Genomic DNA, 19,083 nt, shown 5'->3' with positions numbered 1-19,083 from the left:
AAATCTCAACAGGACTGACAGCATCTGTGGAGAGAGAATGGAGCCAATGTTTTGAGTTGGATGACTCTTTGTCAGAGCTTCTGTGTGTTGTGGGAAATTCTGAGATCTGACGAAGGGTCATCCATACTCAAAACATTGGCGCTATTCCCTCACTAGAGATGCTGTCAGACCTGCTGAGATTTTCCAGCATTTTCTGTTTTGGGGACATAAAATCAGCCAGTGATTTCTCTTCCACTTTCAAATGCTGTGTGTTCCAAACAAAGATCTTGGAATTGTGCTGAAGCACCGCCCACATCTTTAATAAACTGTGTTATTGTGCAACATATAAACCCTCCCAGGCAACGATTCATGTGTGTAACTTCCAGGCCAAACCAATGTGGGTTGCGTGTGTGTGTGTGTATGGGTAGGAACAGGGCAGAAGATCCACTCAGACAGAGGCTAGCAGCTTTTCAGTACTCAGTGGTGCCACTGGGAAGATGGTGGCTGCTGTCGGTATGACACCCACCCAATGCTTCTGATGGAGGAGGGATTGATGACCACTGGTGAGTAATGGCGGAAAGGTGTTTGTGGAACGGGGGATTTGGCCAAGTGGGCTTCCCTCCCTTCCTGACGCCAGATTCCTTGATCGAGCCCCTCAGTGCCCTTTGAGCGGCAGGGTGACACAGTGGTTAGCCTCGGGTCACTGTCTGTGTGGAGTCTACACACTTTGTGCGTCTGCATGTGTTTCCTCTGGGTGCTCCGGTTTCCTCCCACAATCCAAAAGATGCGTGAGTTGGGTGGATTGGCCGTGCGAAATTGCCCCATAGTGACAGGGGGACTAGCTAGGGTAAAATGCATGGGCTTGTGGGGCTAGGGCCTGAGTGGGATTGTGGTCGGTGCAGACTCAATGGGCCGAATGGCCTCCTTCTGCACTGTAGGGATTCTGGGATTCTATGATTCCAAGATGTGTACATTGGGTGTATTAAACATGGTAAATGTGTGGGGGTTTTGAGAGAGTACGGAGTTGGGGAAGAGAGTAGGTAAGATACTCTGTCGCAATGTCAGTGCAGACTCAATGGGGCACTGTAGGGATTCTATGATCTAAGACCTTCATAAAGTCCATATGTGTAGCTACGTAACAATGGAATAGAAATATCAGAGAGAAAGGGAGGTTCCACAAACTCCATCAGAAACTTACTCACTCTTACCCCACTTAGCAATGTTCTGCTTACACTTATAGAACATTTTTTTGGCAGGCAAATGGTTTCCAGAGAAAATTTGAACATAAGTTCCCCTCAGTGCAGAAACCAGGATAAATTTCATGCTCAAGTTTGATTCATTAAATTCTCGGCTAGAATGAAAGACTTATAAGCAAGAGGTGGAGAGTCAAGGTTAAGGGACGACTTAATAAAGTCTTCAAAAATGTTGAGAGGCTGAATAATGAATCATTATTTTCATTGTCGAGTTGCTAACAAAGGGCCAACAAAAAAGCTTTAGTAAAAGCAGCCAGGGAATAGTTATAATAAATGTTCTCATGCGAAGTGTTTAAAATATGGAATACGTTACTACTACAAGTGGCCATCGAAGCCAAGTCAATCACAACACTTAAGAGGGAACTTGATAAATGGTTAAAGAAGAAAAAAAAATTAAAGGATGCAAAGAAACGGGTCAAATAGATAAATCTTTCAGAGAGTTGGCACAGAAGCAGTGGCTGAATGGAAAATGACATGAATGCCATGCAATTTCTGTATGCATGGAAAGCAACCATCCCTTATTAAGTCTATGTTGCCTGTTTCACATTAGCTAATTTTGTGCAGTATTTCGATACAGAAAGGTGAAGTGAGTAGGCAAAAATATAGAGTATATCTTTTTTTCATTCTTGCAGAGGATGTGGGCATCGCTGATTAGGCCAGCATTTAGGCCAGCAGTTAGCAAAATTTTCTACAAGTATATAAAACGAGAAAGAGTGGCAAAAGTAAATATTGGTCCTTTAGAGGACTCGAAGGGGATGTAATAACTGGAAATGAGAAAATGGCTGAGTATTGAACAGGTATTTTGTGTCGGTCTTCACAGTGGAAAACACAAATAACATGCCAGGAATTGATGGCAGGAAGGCTATGGCAGGTCAGAACCTAGAAACTATCATTATCATGAAAAAAGTAGCTTTGGACAGGTTAATGGGGCTAGAGGTAGACAAGCCTCCTGGTCCTGATGGAATGCATCCCAGGGTACTAAAAGAGATGGCGGGAAAAATAGCAATGCGCTAGTGGTAATTTACCAAAATTCGCTGGATTCTGGGGTGGTTCCTGCAGATTTGGAAAACAGCAAATACGACGCCATGGTTTAAAAAAGGAGGTAGACAAAAGGTGGGTAACTATAGGCCAGTTAGCTTAACTTCTGTAGTAGGGAAAATGCTTGAATCTATCATCAAGGAAGAAATAGCAAGACATCTGGATATAAATTGTCCTATTGGTAAGACTGAGAATGAGTTCACGAAGGGCAGGTCATGTTTGACTGGTGGAATTCTTTGAGAACATTACATGTACAGTGGACAATGGGGAACCTGTGGATGTGGTGTGTCTGGATTATCAGAACGCATTTGACAAGGTGCCCTACCAAAAACTGCTGCTTAAGATAAAGTTGCACAGTGTTATGGGTAATGTATTAGCATGGATAAAGGATTGGTAAGCTAAACAGAAAGCAAAGAGTGGGGGTAAATGGGTGTTTTTCTGGTTGACGATCAGTGACCAATGGTGTGCCTCAGGGATCAGTGTTGGAACTGTAATTGTTTACGATTTACATAGATGATTTGGAGTTGGGACTAAGATGGGTGGAAGAGCAAAGTGTGCGGGTGATGGTGAAAGTCTGCAAAGGGATATATATAGTCTAAGTGAGTGAGCGAGGGTCTGGCAGATGGAGTACAACGTTGGTAAATGTGAGGTCATCTATTTCGGTAGGAATAACAGCAAAATAGATTATTATTTAAATGGTAAAAAATTGCAGCATGCTGCTGTGCAGAGGGATCCTGGGTATCCTTGTGCAGGAATCTCAAGGAGTTGGTTTGCAGGTACGGCAGGTAATTAAGAAGGCAAATGGAATTTTGCTTTTCATTGCTAGAGGGATGGAATTTAACAGCGATATTATGTTGCAGCTGTATAAGATGTTGGCGAGGCCACACCTGGAGTGCTGTGTACAGTTTTTGTCTCCTTACTTGAGAAAGGATGCACTGGCACTGGAGGGGGTGCAGAGGAGATTCACTAGGTTGATTCCGAAGTTGAGAGGGTTGGCTTATGAGGAGAGACTGAGTAGACTGGGGCTATACTCATTGGAATTCAGAAGAATGAGGGGAATCCTATAGAAATGTATAAGATATGAAGGGAATGGAAACGATAGAAGCAGGGAAGTTGTTTCCATTAGCAGATGAAACTAGAACTAGGAGCATACCCTCAATATAAGGGGAAGCAGATTTAGGACTGAGTTGAGAAAGGACTTCTTCACACAAAGTGTTGTGAATCTGGAATTCCCTGCCCAGTGAAGCAGTTGAGGCTACCTCATTGAATGTTTTTAAGGCAAGGATAAATAAGTTTTTGAATAGTAAAGGAGTTAAGGGTTATGGTGAGCGGGCAGTTAAGTGGAGCTGTGTCCACAAAAAGATCAGCCATGATCTTATTGAATAGCGGAGCAGGCTCGAGGGGCCAGATGACCTACTCCTGCTCCTAATTCTTATGTCCTTTTTGCCCATCCAAAATTGCTTTTGAGAAGGTGGTAGCAAACCAAGGAACTTGTCCACTCTGGGTGGAAGAATAGAAAATGGTGAGAGATTGCAGAGCTCATTGATACAGAGGGATCGGGGTGTCTTGGTATATTTTTAAAGCTTATTTATTAATGTCACAAGTGGGTTAACATTAACACTGCAGTTGAGTTACTGTGAAAATTCCCTAGTAACCACACTTAAGCACCTGCTCGGGTACACTGACGGAGGATTTACATGGTCAATGCACCTAACCAGCACGTCTTTCAGACTGTGGAAGGAAACCGGAGCACTCGGAGGAAACCCGCACAGACATGGGCAGAACGTGCAGGGCCCGCACAAACAGTGACCCAAGCTGGTATTTGAACCCAGGTCCCTGGTGCTGTGAAGCAGCAATGCTAACCATTGTGCCACTGTGCTGCCTTAGTACATGAATCTCAAAGCTACAGCAAGTGATTGGAGAGGTAAATGGAACGCTGTTGTTTATTACAAGGGGAATAGAATATAAAAGTAGTGAAGTTTTACTGCAGCTATATGGGGCTTTGATGAAATCACATCTGTCTCCAGTTTTAGTCTCTGTACTTCAAAAAAAGGATGTAATTGAGTTAGAAGCAGTTCAGAGAAGGTTCACTTGACTCATTCTTGTGATAAAGGGCTTGTCTTTATGAAGAAAGGTTGGGCAGATTGGACCTATATGTTAGAGTTTAGAAGAATGAGAGGGCACCTTATTGAAGATCATAGACTAGAAATCTCCAACCTTGCCTGCGGCAGGGATTCTCCAGTCCCACTGCGGTGAATGGAGTTTTGGCTGAGTGCCGAATTCTCCATCCTCATTGGCAGCGGTGGAGGGCAAATCAGGTAACCCCGGCCTTAAGATCCTGACGGGCTTCATAGGACGGATACCAAAAGGATATTTCCCTTGTTGGGCAGACCAGAATGAGGACGCAAGCTAAGAAGAAGTGGTCTCCGTTTTAAGATGGAGATGAAGAGAATTGTCTTCTCCAAGAGGCTGGTTATCCTAATAGAATTCCCTTCCCCAAAGAGCAGTGGTGGTTGAGTCATTATATGTATTCAAGGCTGAGTTTGGTAAATTTTGGATAGACAAGGAGGCCACAGGTTACAGGGGACAGACAGGAAAATGGAGTTAAAGCAATAATCAGATCAGCCGTGATCTTTATTGAATGATGGAGCAGTATTGAAGGGCCGAATGGCTTGCTCCTGCTCCAAAGCCCTATGTTCCAATGTAGAAATGATTGGTAAGAGCTCCTGATCCTATTGCCATCACAGTAACTGAACAGCAAGGAAGCAAGGCTTATGCTTTCACTGGGTGAGTTGAAGGAATGGAATTGAATAGATAAGAGAAGCCTGCTGTCCACCTCACTACATGGGTAAGATAAAGGTAAGACAAGTAGGCTTACATTAACACTGCAATGAAGTTACTGTGAAAAGCCTCTAGTCGCCCCACTCAGGCACCTATTCGGGTACACTGAGAGAGAATTTAGCATGGCCAATGCACCTAACCAGCACGTCTTTCAGGCTGCAGGAGGAAACCGAATCACCTGGAGGAAACCCACGCAGACATGGGGAGAATGTGTAGACTCCGCACAGTCAGCAACCCAAACCAAGAATCGAAACCAGGCCCCTGGCACTGTGAGGCAGCAGTGGTAAGCACTGTGCCACCTCAGAATACATGAGAATGACAGACACTTAAGTGTACTGGCCATGGTCTGTCATTCTCCTGTATTACAGTGGCACAGTGGTTAGCACTGCTATCGCATTGTGCCAGTGACCTGGGTACAATTCCTGGCTTGGTTCACTGTGTGTTTGGAGTCTGCATGTTCTCCCCATGTCTGCATGGGTTTCCTCAGCGTGCCCTGATTTCTTCCCACAGTCCGAAAGACGTGCTGGTTTGGGTGCACTGGCCATGCAAAATTCTCCCTCAATGTACCCGAGCATGTGCTAGAGAGTGACGACTAGAAGATTTTCGTAATAACTTCATTGCGGTGTTAATGAACACCAACTTGTGACAATTATAAATAAACTTTAAAACTTGTATGAGCTTCCGGATGCCAGCACTGCGATACAGTTGAGAAAGATGGCTCAGAGCTTCATTTTATTCTCCCGCTAACTAAGAAACCTTCTCAATCAAGTATTAAATACAAGCAGCAACAGTACAAACATCCAGAGTTTAGGCAACTTGTCATCCAGGTATCAGTGGAGAAACAGACTAGATATTACCATGTGAGAGTGCATCCCGACAAGAGTAAATGCCTTCAGGATGAATGGGGAGAAGACTGGGGAGGGGGGGGAGGTGAGACGGAAAAGTTCAGAACGGTGACATCATTGGAGAGACATCTGCAACCCATAAGCAAGCAGGCCTCCCAGCTGACATTCAACGTTTCACGGTTAGAGGAAGCACTGGGAGCCACAAAGTGAAGGAGCGTTTGAGAAGAAAAAGGAGACAAATGTTATTGTACCTTTGGGACATTAGACCTAATTTTCAAAGCTGCCGTAACTTGTGGAATGCAGGAGCTGTCAAATTGGTCTCGCTGTGCTTTGTTTTACCCTGGGGCTGCAGTGAAGGATTGCTTGTGGTCTGCCAACACTTCACAGTTGGAGAGCAGATACCAGAAACCTTTGTCTATTTTCACTTATTTGCGCGCGCCCAGAATACCCAGAACGGCAACAATTACCTTTTGACAATTTGATGCTGCTTTTAAGGATACCACATTTTTTGCAATGGGTTGTGAGGGTGGGGAGGGTTGTGAGGGTGTGTTGGGGGAGGGGAGTGTGAGAGGGGGTGGAGGGGAGTGGGTAAATGGGTGGGACATGGAATGTAACAATCCCTCTGCTGCCCAAGTTGTCATAGTTACTGCCGATGCTCGCACTAGCGCAGGTTGAAGGCAAATGATTTCCAAAGTCTTTCATTCACGCTCCAGTTAAGATGCTTATCCATTGAAAACCTCCCCATCGCTGTGCACAAACACGAACAAGGCACATTCCGAGATCGGCCTTTAATCGGAATTGATTTTTTTTCTCTTGGACTAGGAATGGTGCTGCAAATACTTCCCGCTTACAACGCTTAAGATTGAACATGGAGGTCATTGATGGGCACTAAGGTGGCACAGTAGCACAGTGGTCAGCGCAGCTGCTTCACAACGCCAGGGATCTGTGTTCGATCCCTCGCTTGGGTCTCTGTGCGGAGTCTGCATGTTGTCCCCATGTCTGTGTGCGTTTCCTCCAGGTATTCTGGTTTCCTCCCACAGTCTGAAAGGCGCGCTGGTTCGGTGCATTGGCCGCGCTAAATTCTCCCTCAGTATACCTAAACAGGCGCCGGAGTGTGGCGGCTAGGAGATTTTCACAGTAACTTCATTGCAGTGTCAATTTAGGCCTACTTTTGACATTAACAATAAGTAAGAGATAGAATGTGTGCTGCCAGCGATGAACCTCGCCAATGGAGGGCACACGTGAAAGATGGTGGCAATGCGTTTCTGATTGACCTTCCAAAGTGCTAAGAACTCAGCAGCAATGGCATCTCAGCCTGGAACTTTGGTTTCACGATTGTTCTATCAGCCCACATTACATGGCTGACTGGGACAAAGGGAACGGGGAAATCTGGTGTTGTATCTCAACATAGGGACCTTGGTGTGTTTTTCCATAGATCTCTGGAAGTGGAAAGGCATGTTAGTAGGGTGGTGAAAAAGGCATATGGGGCAGTTACCCTATCAGTCGAGGCTTGGATTACAAAAGTAGGGCAGTCATGATGGAGTTGTATGGAATTTTGGTGAGACCGCAGCTGGAGTACTGTGTGCAGTTCTGGTTGCCACGTTATGGGAAGGATGTGATTGCACTGGAGGGGATGCAGAGGAGATTCACCAGGATGCTGCCTGGGATGGAACATTTAGGTTAGGGCTGGATAGGCTTAGGTAGTTTTCGTTGGAGCAGAGAAGGCTGAGGGGGCGACCTGATCGAGGTGTACACCATTATGACGGACGTGAACAGAGTGGATAAGAAGCAGCTATTCCCCTTAGCTGAAGGATTAGTCACGAGGGGGCATAGGTTCAAGGTGAGGGGCAGAAGGTTTAGGGGGAATGTGAGGAAAAACTTTTTTACCCAGAGGGTGGTGACCCTCTGGAATACGACGACTGGGAGGGTGGTGGAGATGGGTTACCTCACATCCTTTAAAAAGTACCTTGATGAGCACTTGGCACGTCATAACATTCAGGGCTATGGGCCAAGCGCTGGCAGTTGGGACTAGGTAGGAGTTCAGGTGTCAGTATGGACTCGATGGGCCAAAGGGCCTCTTCTGCGCTGTGTGATTCCGTGATTCTATGACTTCGCTTGAAAGCATTTAATGCTCCAATTAGTCTGTGCATCAAAACCTCCTTCCAGCCCCATCTCCTCACTTTCATTCACCTGCTAAGTTTAAGCACTCAATTGTTAAATGGCAATCTGCCTCTCTGCTCCAGTATGCATCAGAATATTAAAATATAACATTAACATGTGTGGCTATTATAATAGAGGGGCTCAGCATTCAGCTTAACACTAATTGAGCGCTCTGAAAAATAGATTTCCATAATTTATTTGATACTTACTCTACTTAGTATTCATAATAAAAAATAGTATTGACAAACCGGGCCCAAATAACAAATTGTGAAATGGTCCAGCCAGCCATTCCACAGAGAAAGCAATACATTAATTATCTGGAAATTGAAGTGATGTAATGAAAGTCATTCATTCCTCTTTTGTGTCGGGATCATAGAGAGGATGATGAGCAGCAATGTACCAAAAGTAAATCTTAATTATCTCAACCCACGTCAAATCAGGGCAGGATTCTCTCTTCTGCGGGTAGCAACTATACACTACCACCAAAGGGTGCCTCCTTTTTGAGGATGTAACAGGCCCTCGGAGACAGAAGTCCCTTCACCAAAACTCCTTTATTCACAAGATCCAACAACACGACACAGAGTGCTCTCAGTATGCAGACTACATCCGGAGTGCCGGAGGAACTGACATTAATCGACTTCAGGAAGCGTAAAGGAGTACACGCCCCTGTCTACAACAATGGGGATGAAGTAGAAAGGGTCAAGAGCTTCAAGTTTTTAGGTGTCCAGATCACCAACGTATCCTGGTCCCCTGGCCCCCCACCCCCGCATGCCAACACTATAGTTAAGAAAGCCCACCAATGTCTCTACTTTCTCAGAAGACTAAGGAAATTTGGCATGTCAGCTCCAACTCTCACCAACATTTACAGATGCAGATGTTTGTACCACAGCTCGGTATGGCTGTTGCTCTGCTCAAGACAGCAAGGAACTACCAAAGGTCATGAATGTAGCCCAATCCATCACGCAAACCAGCCTCCCATCCGTTGACTCTGTCCACACTTCCCGCTGCCTTGACAAAGCAGCCAGCACAATTAAGAACCCCACTCACCCCGGACATTCTCTTTTCCACCTTCTTCCTTCAGGAAAAGAAGGCAGCACGGTAGCACAGTGGTTAGTACTGCTGCTTCACAGCTCCAGGGACCTGGGTTCGATTCCTGGCTCGGGTCACTGACTGTGTGGAGTTTGTACATTCTCCTCGTGTCTACATGGGTTTCCTCCCACTATCCAAAGATGTGCGGGTTAGTTTGATTGGCCATGCTAAAATTGCTCCTTAGCGTCCTGGGATGCGTAGGTTGGGGGGATTAGTGAGTTAATGTATAGGGATAGGGGGGTAGGGACTGGGTGAGATTGCAGTTGGTGCAGACTCGATGGGCTGAAGAGCCTCTTTCTGCACTGTAAGGCAGTATGATTCTATGAAAAAGATATACAAGTCTGAGGTCACATACCAATCAACTCAAGAACAGCTTCTTTCCTGCTGCTGTCGGACTTTTGAATGGGCCTACCTTGCAATAAGTTGATCTTTCTCTAGATCCTAGCTGTGGCTGTAATACTACATTCTGCACTCTCTTGTTTCCTTCTCTACCAATGGTACATTTTGTCTATATAGCACGCAAGAAACAATACTTTTCACTGTATGTTGATACGTGTGACAATAATAAATCAAATCAAACTCCAGTTTAAGGAAACAGCATGGGGCTCCCTGATTGGACCACCAGTTTGGCCCTTAATCAGGGAGTTCATATTCAAGCAACCTCAATTGCCTGATGAAAGTCATTACAAGGTTAATGGGATATTTTTGTTCGATTGGGTGCGCAACGTAAGTGGAAGGTTGACTCTTTCCTTTAGACTTACCGTGAGAAAGGACTGACAAATCTTCTTGCCAGCTAATGATTACTGAGCATGTATTCTCTCAGTTGGGGCAGCAGCTCCCTGAGGACTTTAATTCAGCTTGGCCAAGATAAACCAAGGCTTCAGACCATGTTTAGAAATATTTTCTGGAGTTTGACTAACAGGAGGAGCTTGGCTATGAGGGGAGGCAGTGGCATAGTGGTATTGTCCTGGGGCTTGGAATTCAGGGACCAAGGCAGTGTTCCGGGGACACAGCTTGAATCCCACTGTGGCAAACGATCAATTTTTAATTCATTAAATGTTCACAAAACAATTGTTGTCGTAAAAATCCATCGGGTTCACTATTTGTTCAAGGGATGTGGGCTTCATTGGTTGGGACAGCTTTTGTTGCCTATCCCTGAAGGCATTTGAGAGTAAGTTACATTGGTGTGAATCTGGAGTCAGATGGTCAGGAGGTTTTTGATTTGATTTGTTATTGTCACTTACATTAACATACAGTGAGAAGTATTGTTTCTTGCGTGCGCTACAGACAAAGCATACCGTTCATAGAGAAGGAAACGAGAGAGTGCAGAATGTCGTGTTCCAGTCATTAGCTAGAAAGATCAACTTAATTCAAAAGTCTGACAGCAGCAGAGAAGAAGCTGTTCTTGAGTCGGTCGGTACGTGACCTCAGACTTTTGTATCTTTTTCCCGATGGAAGAAGGTGGAAGAGAGAATGTCAGGGGTGCGTGGGGTCCTTAATTATGCTGGCTGCTTTGCCGAGGCAGCGGGAAGTGTAAACAGAGTCAATGGATGGGAAACCGGTTTGCGTGATGGATTGGGCTATATTCGTGTCCTTTTGTAGTTCCTTGCGATCTTGGGAAGAGCAGGAGCCATACCAAGCTGTGATACAATCAAAAAGAATGCTTTCTATGGTGCATCTATAAAAGTTACTCACTGCAGAATTTGCTCTGATCTGCTATGAAGGAAAATGTGCTATTGTTCTAAGTAAATAATCATCTCATCCACTTATACTGCCACCACATGAATCTGCATGGCCATTTAAACTCACACCAGTTTGTGTCTATTTTGCTTCCCTACTCTCACTGCCTCCATGACTGGTAAACAAATGAAGTGCTTGGAAATGATGAATTCATTTAAACATAGAAAATTGGAGCAGGAGTAGACCATTCAGCCCATCAAGCGTATCCCACCATTCGTCAAGATCACGGCCGATCATACAGTGCAACTGCCTGATCCTGCCTTCCCCCAAATATCCTTTGATCCCCTTCAGCCCAAGAGCTATATCTAATTCCTTCCTGAAAACATATGATGGTTTGCCTGCAACTGTTTTCTGCAGTAACGAATTCCACAAGCTCACCGCTCTCTGGGTGAAGAAATTTCTCCTTAGAGTCCTAAAAGGTTTACTCCTTACCCTGAGACTGCACCTCTTGGTTCTGGACTTCCCTACCATTGGGAACATCCTTCCTGCATCTAACTGGTCTAGTCCCATTAGAATTTTATACGCTTCTATGAGATTTCCCCTCATTCTTCTGAACTCCAGCGAACATAGAATCATAGAATCCCTATAGTGCAGAAGGAAGCCCATCAAGTCTGCATCGACAACACTCCCACTCAGGCCCTATCCCTATCACCCCACATATTTACCCCACTAATCCCTCTAATCGACGCATTCCGGGATATTAAGGGGCAATTTAGCAGAGCCAATCTACCTAACCCACACATCTTTGGACTGTGGAAGGAAATTGGAGCACCAGGAGTAATCCAAGCCAACTCAATTTCTCCTCAGATAACAGTTCAGCATTCCAGGGATTAGTCTGATAAACATTTGCTGAATTTCCTTTAAAGCAAGAACATCTTTCCTCAGATAAGGAGGCCAAAACTGAACACAATACCCCAGGTGTGCATCCTCGCAATTCTTCTCACTGAGCTCTTGGCTAGTTTAAGAGTTCAATACAAAAACTCAAGGGGCTGGATTTTATGGCCTCTTTCGAGCGAGATCGGAAATTCCCACCCGAGGTCAATGGGTGCCCACCGCTCACCCGCTCCAATTCTGTGGCGGGAGGGGCAGTAGAATTTGTGTCCCTGGCTCAGACAAACAGCTGGCTGGGGAATGAGTTTCCTTTTTTGTTGTTTGTTAATGGGATGTGGGGTGTCACTGGTTGGGCCAAATTTATTGCTCATCTCTGAGGACAGTTGAGAGTCAACCATTTTGCTGTGGCTCTGGAGTCATATGTAAGCCAGATGGTGTAAGGGCTGTAGATTTCCTTCAGTAACGGACCTTATTGGGGAGTAGGTGGCGTGGTGGTATTGTTGCTGGCTGATAATTCAGAGATCCAATACAATGCTCTGGAGGCCCAGGTTCAAATCCCACTAAGGCAGAAAGTGGAACTTGAATTCAATAAAAAACTGGAATTAAAAGCCTAATGATTATAAAACATAGAACACTACAGCACAAACAGGCCCTTTGGCCCTCAAGTTGCACCAATCACATCCATACCTACCAAGCCATAGAACTATCTGTAACTCCCAATCCCATATACTCATCCTGAAGTCTTTTAAAAGACCCCAGCGAGTTCGCCTCTACCACCACCGACGGCAGCCGATTTCACTCACTCACCACCCTCTGAGTGAAAAACTTACCCCTAATATCTCCTCTGTCCTTGCTTCCCAGCACCTTAAACCTGTGTCCTCTCGTAGCGACCATTTCAGCCCTGGGAAATAGCCTCCGAGAATCCACCCTATCTATACCTCTCAACATCTTATAAACATTTTATTATCTTGAAATGATTGTTGTAAAAGCCCATCCGATTCACTAATGCACTTTAGGGAAGGAAATCTGCTGTTCTTACCTGGTCTGGGTGACCTGTGACTGCAGAGCTACAACAACATGGTTGACTCTCAACTATCCTCCTAGGACATCTAGGGACGGGCAATAGACGCTGGCCAGTCAATGATGACCATATCCCACGAATGAATATGAAACAAGCTTTCTTCACGTTTTCACTCAACTGACGTTTGCCCACTGTTGGATGGGTAGATTTTACAGTTTTCGGCGCCCAAAGTAATTCAACATGTTCATTTTAAGAAAGACATTGATGGGACATCTGTCCCTTATCCCACCACTGAATGCTGGGCCAACTCAAGTCTTGCTAATGATATTGTCACAGATGGGCTATGGTTTCTCAAAGAGAATAGGCAGGAGTTGGAGAAATCCAAATGAATTGATGTGGTCCTATTGAACAACTCAAGAAGAATGACTTAATTCCAATGGAACAATTCCAATCACTGTGCTAATTATTGGAAGAACTTAGCTTGATGAATTGAAAACACCTCCCTTCCTTTCTCTCATTTTGTCTTAAAGAGTCTAATGTTGCCATGCATTTTAATCAAATGTATCCCATAACTTGTTCAAAGCAAAGTACCTTAAAAATGAAAGTAATTGTGTTGCTGTTCTGATGCGCAGAGGTGCAGTGTCTTCTTTGAGCAGGACCTGTGCCTTCGCCATGCAGTAGGCAGCGTATCAATCTCAGAATCTGAAGGTCCTGAGTTCAATCTTCAGAGAGGGCAGGCCTATTTTTCCAGGAGGCACATTGGCACAGTGGTTAGCACTGCTGCCTCGCAGTGCCAGGGAACCGGATTCAATTCCTGGCATGAGTCACTGTCTGTGTGGTGTCTGCACATTCTCTCCTTGTCTGCGTGGGTTTACTTTAGGTGCTCTGGTTTCCTCCCACACTCCAAAGGTAAAGTTAAAGTTTATTTATTCATGACAAGTAGGCTTACGTTCACACTGCAATGAAGTTACAGTGAAAATCCCCTTGTCGCCCCATTCCACCGCCTGTTTGGGTACACTGAGGGAGAATTTAGCACAGCCAATTCACCTCACCTGCACGTCTCTTAGACTGTGGGAGGAAACTGGAGCATCCAGGAGAAACCCAGGCAGAGACAGGGAGAAATTGCAAACTCCACACAGGCAGTGACCCAAGCCAGGAATCGAGCCTGAGTCTGTGGCACTGTCAGGCATCAGTGCTAACTACTGTGCTACTGTGCTGCCCATGTTCAGGTTAGGCGGATTGGCCATGCTAACTTACCTCTTAGCATCAGGGGGGTTAGCTAGGGTAAATGCAGGAGTTATGGGGAGAGGGCCTGGGTGTGATGGTGGTCGGTACAGACTCGATGGGCCTCCTTCTGCACTGTAGAGATTCTATGATCTTATGAAATGCCTTGTCAAAATGAAAGCTTTAACATAATGAATGGTATTTTGGGAATGTCTCATACCACCACCAACCAATCTCCAGGAAACATAAGCTGCAATTTCAAATACGTGAAGCCCACCATAAAACCCACCCCCCATCCCTCTCTGTCCCGGCAGCAAGTTTTCTAGGAGCAGAGGTGCTGGTTGATGGTAGGGCCTTCCATTACCACCGTAGTCAATGGCATTTTGCATTGTTCACCGACCACACCACCAGGGAACCTTCAGCGGGGTTGGCAGGCGATGGTGTGTGGGGGGGGAGCTGGGGGGTGGGGGGGCGGGGGGGAGGCGGGGAGGTGTTTGCCTTCAGCAGCAGGATCAGAAAATCCTGCCAGCATGCAGGGTCCAAAAATTCAACCCTATGATGTTCTCACTCCCCTGCAGAAGTTCTTGCGTTGTTAGCCTTACATTGGCAGGGCGTGTGTTGGGCTGCTGCTGCCACATCAGGTTATCAGTGTAACCCCTCGGACAGCAGTTGTGAGTCACAAAAATGGGAAAACAAAATGCAGGGCTATTTCTTATCGTCCTTTTTAAGCGTTGAATAATCACCAGTTTGCCTTGGTTGATTGCTGTCAACCAAGTGCTTTGTGAGCATGCGCTCTGCCCTGCGAGTTGAAGCTATGATTTATTTCAAGCACAATGCTGGGGGTATACTGTCTTGTGAGGTGCTAACGTTTGATTCCAGTATTGAACTGAGAGCCTGTTTACTCATTCAGATGCACCCCTCAACCCAGGAAAGGGGAAGATATAGATCCTTCCCTAGTCATGGCCAACATTCCTGTACATTCCTCCAGTTGCTCCGGTTTCTTCCCACAGTCCAAAGATAGATCATAGAACAGTACAGCACAGAACAGGTCTTTCGGCCCTCAGTGTAGTGCCAAGCTGTGTCCAAACTCAAGATCAAGCTATCCCACTCCCTATCATTCTGGTGTGCTCTATGTGCCTATCCAATAACTGCTTGAAAGTTCCTAAAGTGTCCGACCCCACTATCACAGCAGGCAGCGCATTCCACATCCCAACCAATCTCTGAGTGAAGAATCCACCTTGGACATCCCTCCTATATCTCCCACCATGAACCTTATAGTTATGCCCCCAAGTAACAGTTACATCCACCCGAGGAAATAGTCTCTGCACATCCACTCTATCTATCCCCCTCATCATCTTATAAACCTCTATTAAGTTGAGATGTGTAGGTTAGGTTGATTGGCCATGCTAAACTCTCCTTTACTGTCAGGGGAGCTAGCAAGGGTAAACTCATGGGGTTTTGGGAATAGGGCCTGAGTGGGATTATTGTCAGTGCAGGCTTGATGGGCCAAATGGTCTCCTTCTGCACTGTAGGGATTCTAATGATGGAGGTGCAGTCCTTTGGATGAAATATTAAAATGAGGCCCATTTACCCACTCAAGGGATGTGAAAGATCCCATGGTATTATTGAAAGTAAAACAGGTTCTGCCGAATGTCCCAGTCAATATGAATTCTTCAACCGACATTACTCAAAAAAAGACATAGCAACACCAACCAGCGCCAAGGACCCGGGTTCAATTCTGGCCTTAGGTCACTATCCGTGTGGAGTTTGCACATTCTCCCTGTGCCTGTGTGGGTTTCCTCCGGGTGCTCCAGTTTCCTCCCACAGTCCAAAAATGTGCAGGTTAAGTGCATTGACTGTGCTAAATTGTCCCTTAATGTCCAAAAATCTGCAGATTATGGGAATAGGCCATGCTAAAGTGCCTCTTAGTGACCAAAGGTGTGCTTGTTAGGTGGATTGGTTATGCTAAGTTGTACCTTTAGTATCCAAAAACTTGCAGATGGTGGGAATAGGCCATGCTAAATTGCCCCTTAGTGTCTCAAGACATGTAGGTTAGGTGGATTGGCCATGCTAAATTGCCCCTTTAAATCTAAAGATGTGTGAATTAGGATTAGCTATGGTAAATGCATGGGATAGGGTGGAGAGGTGGGCATGAGTAGGATGCTTCTTCGGAGAGCTGGTGCTGACTTGATGGGCCTTGTTCAGCACAGTGGTTCGATAGTATCATGTCACTATCCATGGGATCTTGCTGTACATAAATTGGCTCCTCTTGATCACAAGTAGCTGCACTTTGAAAATACATCATTAGCGATGAAGTGTTTTCAAAGCTCTTGAGGCCGTTAAAATCTTAATACTTTCACAAAATTTCAAAGTCAATCATCGTATTTGAAAATTTTGAGATTTTTTTGATATTTGATGACATGCTTTGTAAATGTGAATTCTTCTTCTTGTGTTTCACTAATCCATGCAGCAGCCTTGATTCAGAAAACCTTGGAAAAAAGCACTCGTAGGTAGAACTTTTGGTAAGAGTTCCGTCCTCCTCACCTTCACCTCCAATGGCAAAGCAGGATTAAGAGTACAGGAGGTGGTGATCCTTACAAAAAGGTTTGCCAGAAGAATTAGCGAGAAGTCTCACAATGCCAGGCTGAAGGGCAACAGGTTCATTCAGTGGCTTTTGCTACCAAATAAATCTGCTGGACTTTTACCTGGTGTTGTGGGACTTCTTATTGTGTTTACCCCAGTCCAATGCCGGCATCTCCACATCAGAAGAATTAGCCCCAGGACACAATTCTTGCCAATTCAGTTATGGAGTTATAGAGGTTTACAGCAGGGAAACAGGCCCTTTGGCCCAACTTGTCCATGCCATCCTTTTTGAATGGGTAGTTTTGTGCCTCTCATCCCAATAAAGAGTAAAGTCTGTCAGCGAACAAAAGATCAGCAGTTGAGAGGCAGTGGTGTAGTGGTATTGTCACTCAATTTCAGAAGCCCAGGGTAATGGTCTGGGGCCTAGGTTCAAATCCCACCATGGTAGGTGGTAGAATTTGAGTTTGCTAAAAATCTGGGATTAAAAGTCTAACGATGACCTTAGAATCATTGTTGATTTTTTTTTCATTCATTAGTGGGACACAGGCATCGCTGACTAGCCAGCATTTATTGCCCATCCCTAGTTACCTTGAAGGGCAGTTGAGGGCAACCACATTGCTGTGGCTCTGGAGTCACATGTAGGCCAGACCGGGTAAGGACAACAGGTTTCCTTCCCTAAAGGACATTGGTGAACCAGATGGGTTTTTCTGACAATCAACAATAGTTTTATGGCCGTCAGTAGATTCTTAATTCCAGATTGTTTTAAATTCAAATTCCACCATCTGCCATGGTGGGACTTGATTGTTTAGAGAACCTCTACAGTGTAGAAAGAGGCCATTTGACCGATCAAGCCCCCACCCATGCTCTATCCCTTTAACCCCGTATACTATAAATGCTCTGACACTAAGGGGCAATTTTGCATGGCCAATCTACACAGCTTTGCACTGTGGGAGGAAATCGGAGCACCCAGAGGAAACCCAGTGGTTGGAAAAACCCACTTGGTTCACTAATGTCCTTTAGGGAAACTAATCCGCCATCCTTACCTGGTCTGGCCCGCAAATCCACAGCAATGTGGTTGACTCTTAACTGTCCTCTAAATTGACTTTGCAAGCTACTTGATTCGAGGACAATAAGGGGATGGGCAATAAATGCCAGCTTTGACAGCGACACCCACATCCCACGGTCCAATAAAAAAAAGTTCCCAGCTGAACTTTCTCCAGGACCAACTAAGAAAGGATAAAATCTGTCTGCCTTGCCAGCGATGTTCACATTCCAATTTCATTGCAGAGGCTCCACGTTGTCTCACACATAAAGCACCTCTGATTCTCAAAAACGGGCTACAATTACATATAAATTGTAATTGGATAAGTGGGGGACCAAGTGGCGTGGCTGCTTTATTTCCTGGGATGGATGTAAAGGTTCGGCGTGACGTGATTCATTCAAGAGGGTCCGTGTGCCCCTTCTATTCAAAGCCTGGAATCGCAAATTGCGCTCACGTCGTGAAAATTCTTCTCGTGTCTTACACCGTCACCTTCCCTTTGTACAATGTGCCCCCTCCTGATCCCTGTGTGACCCCAGGCCTGGAATACTTTTGTTCAACCCCGAGCCAGCCCAGCCTGGTGACCTTGACCCGGTGTCTCGTACATCACCGTCGGAGGGAGCCGGCATTGTTTACCTTTCGAGTGGCTGCTGGTTATTTTTGGAAAGAGTGCAGACACCCCGAACCTGTCCAGCTTTGCACTCGGTGCATGCCAAACCATCTCACAGCCGTTTTCTTTTTAAAACGGTGAATGAACTGCGACGAAAGAAAAAAATCAAAGACCGAGAACAAATGGTCGAATCCAAAGTATCAAATTAGCTCCACTGCCAAGAAAGGCTGGCCTCAATCCCCCCATGTCCTCTGATGTGGGATCTTATCTTGTGTTTGGAGCTAAATATTCTGATCATGAAACTGAATCAGTGAATTAGTGAAAGACGCCCTGCAGAGCTAAACAGTGGTTGCAATTATTTTACAAGACCGTTCTACATGATTAAATGAACAGATTAATTAATCAAGAGTTTGTCAACTATTACTTCAAATTATTTCACTCAAGTGAGTGAGGTGACCCAAATTATTTCCATGTCTTATCTCGCCAACCTTCCCCTTTTTTTTTCGCATTCAGAATGTGATGAGAATGCTTTTAATCCTCTGATTATTGCCACCGGCCTTTGAGAACTGCAGCCTTGTTCAGATCCCTGACTATCATCCGTATGCTTTCTCCCGTCCTCTCATTTTCCAAAGGTGTCCAATCCCCGCCGGGTTATGCATACACAAGTGTCCCCTGGTATCCTCGCCACACCTGTCGCCTTGCACAGTAGGAAGTCTCACAACGCCAGGTTAAAGTCCAACAGGTTTATTTGGTAGCAAAAGTCACTAGTTTTCAGAGCGCTGCCCCTTCCTCAGGTGAGTGGGAGCTCTGTTCGCAAACAGGGCATATGA

Source organism: Carcharhinus amblyrhynchos, chromosome 9, assembly GCF_965287045.1.
Source record: "Carcharhinus amblyrhynchos chromosome 9, sCarAmb.v2.hapA, whole genome shotgun sequence".
Classification (NCBI taxonomy): Eukaryota; Metazoa; Chordata; class Chondrichthyes; order Carcharhiniformes; family Carcharhinidae; genus Carcharhinus; species Carcharhinus amblyrhynchos.
This window is presented reverse-complemented; position numbering follows the sequence as displayed.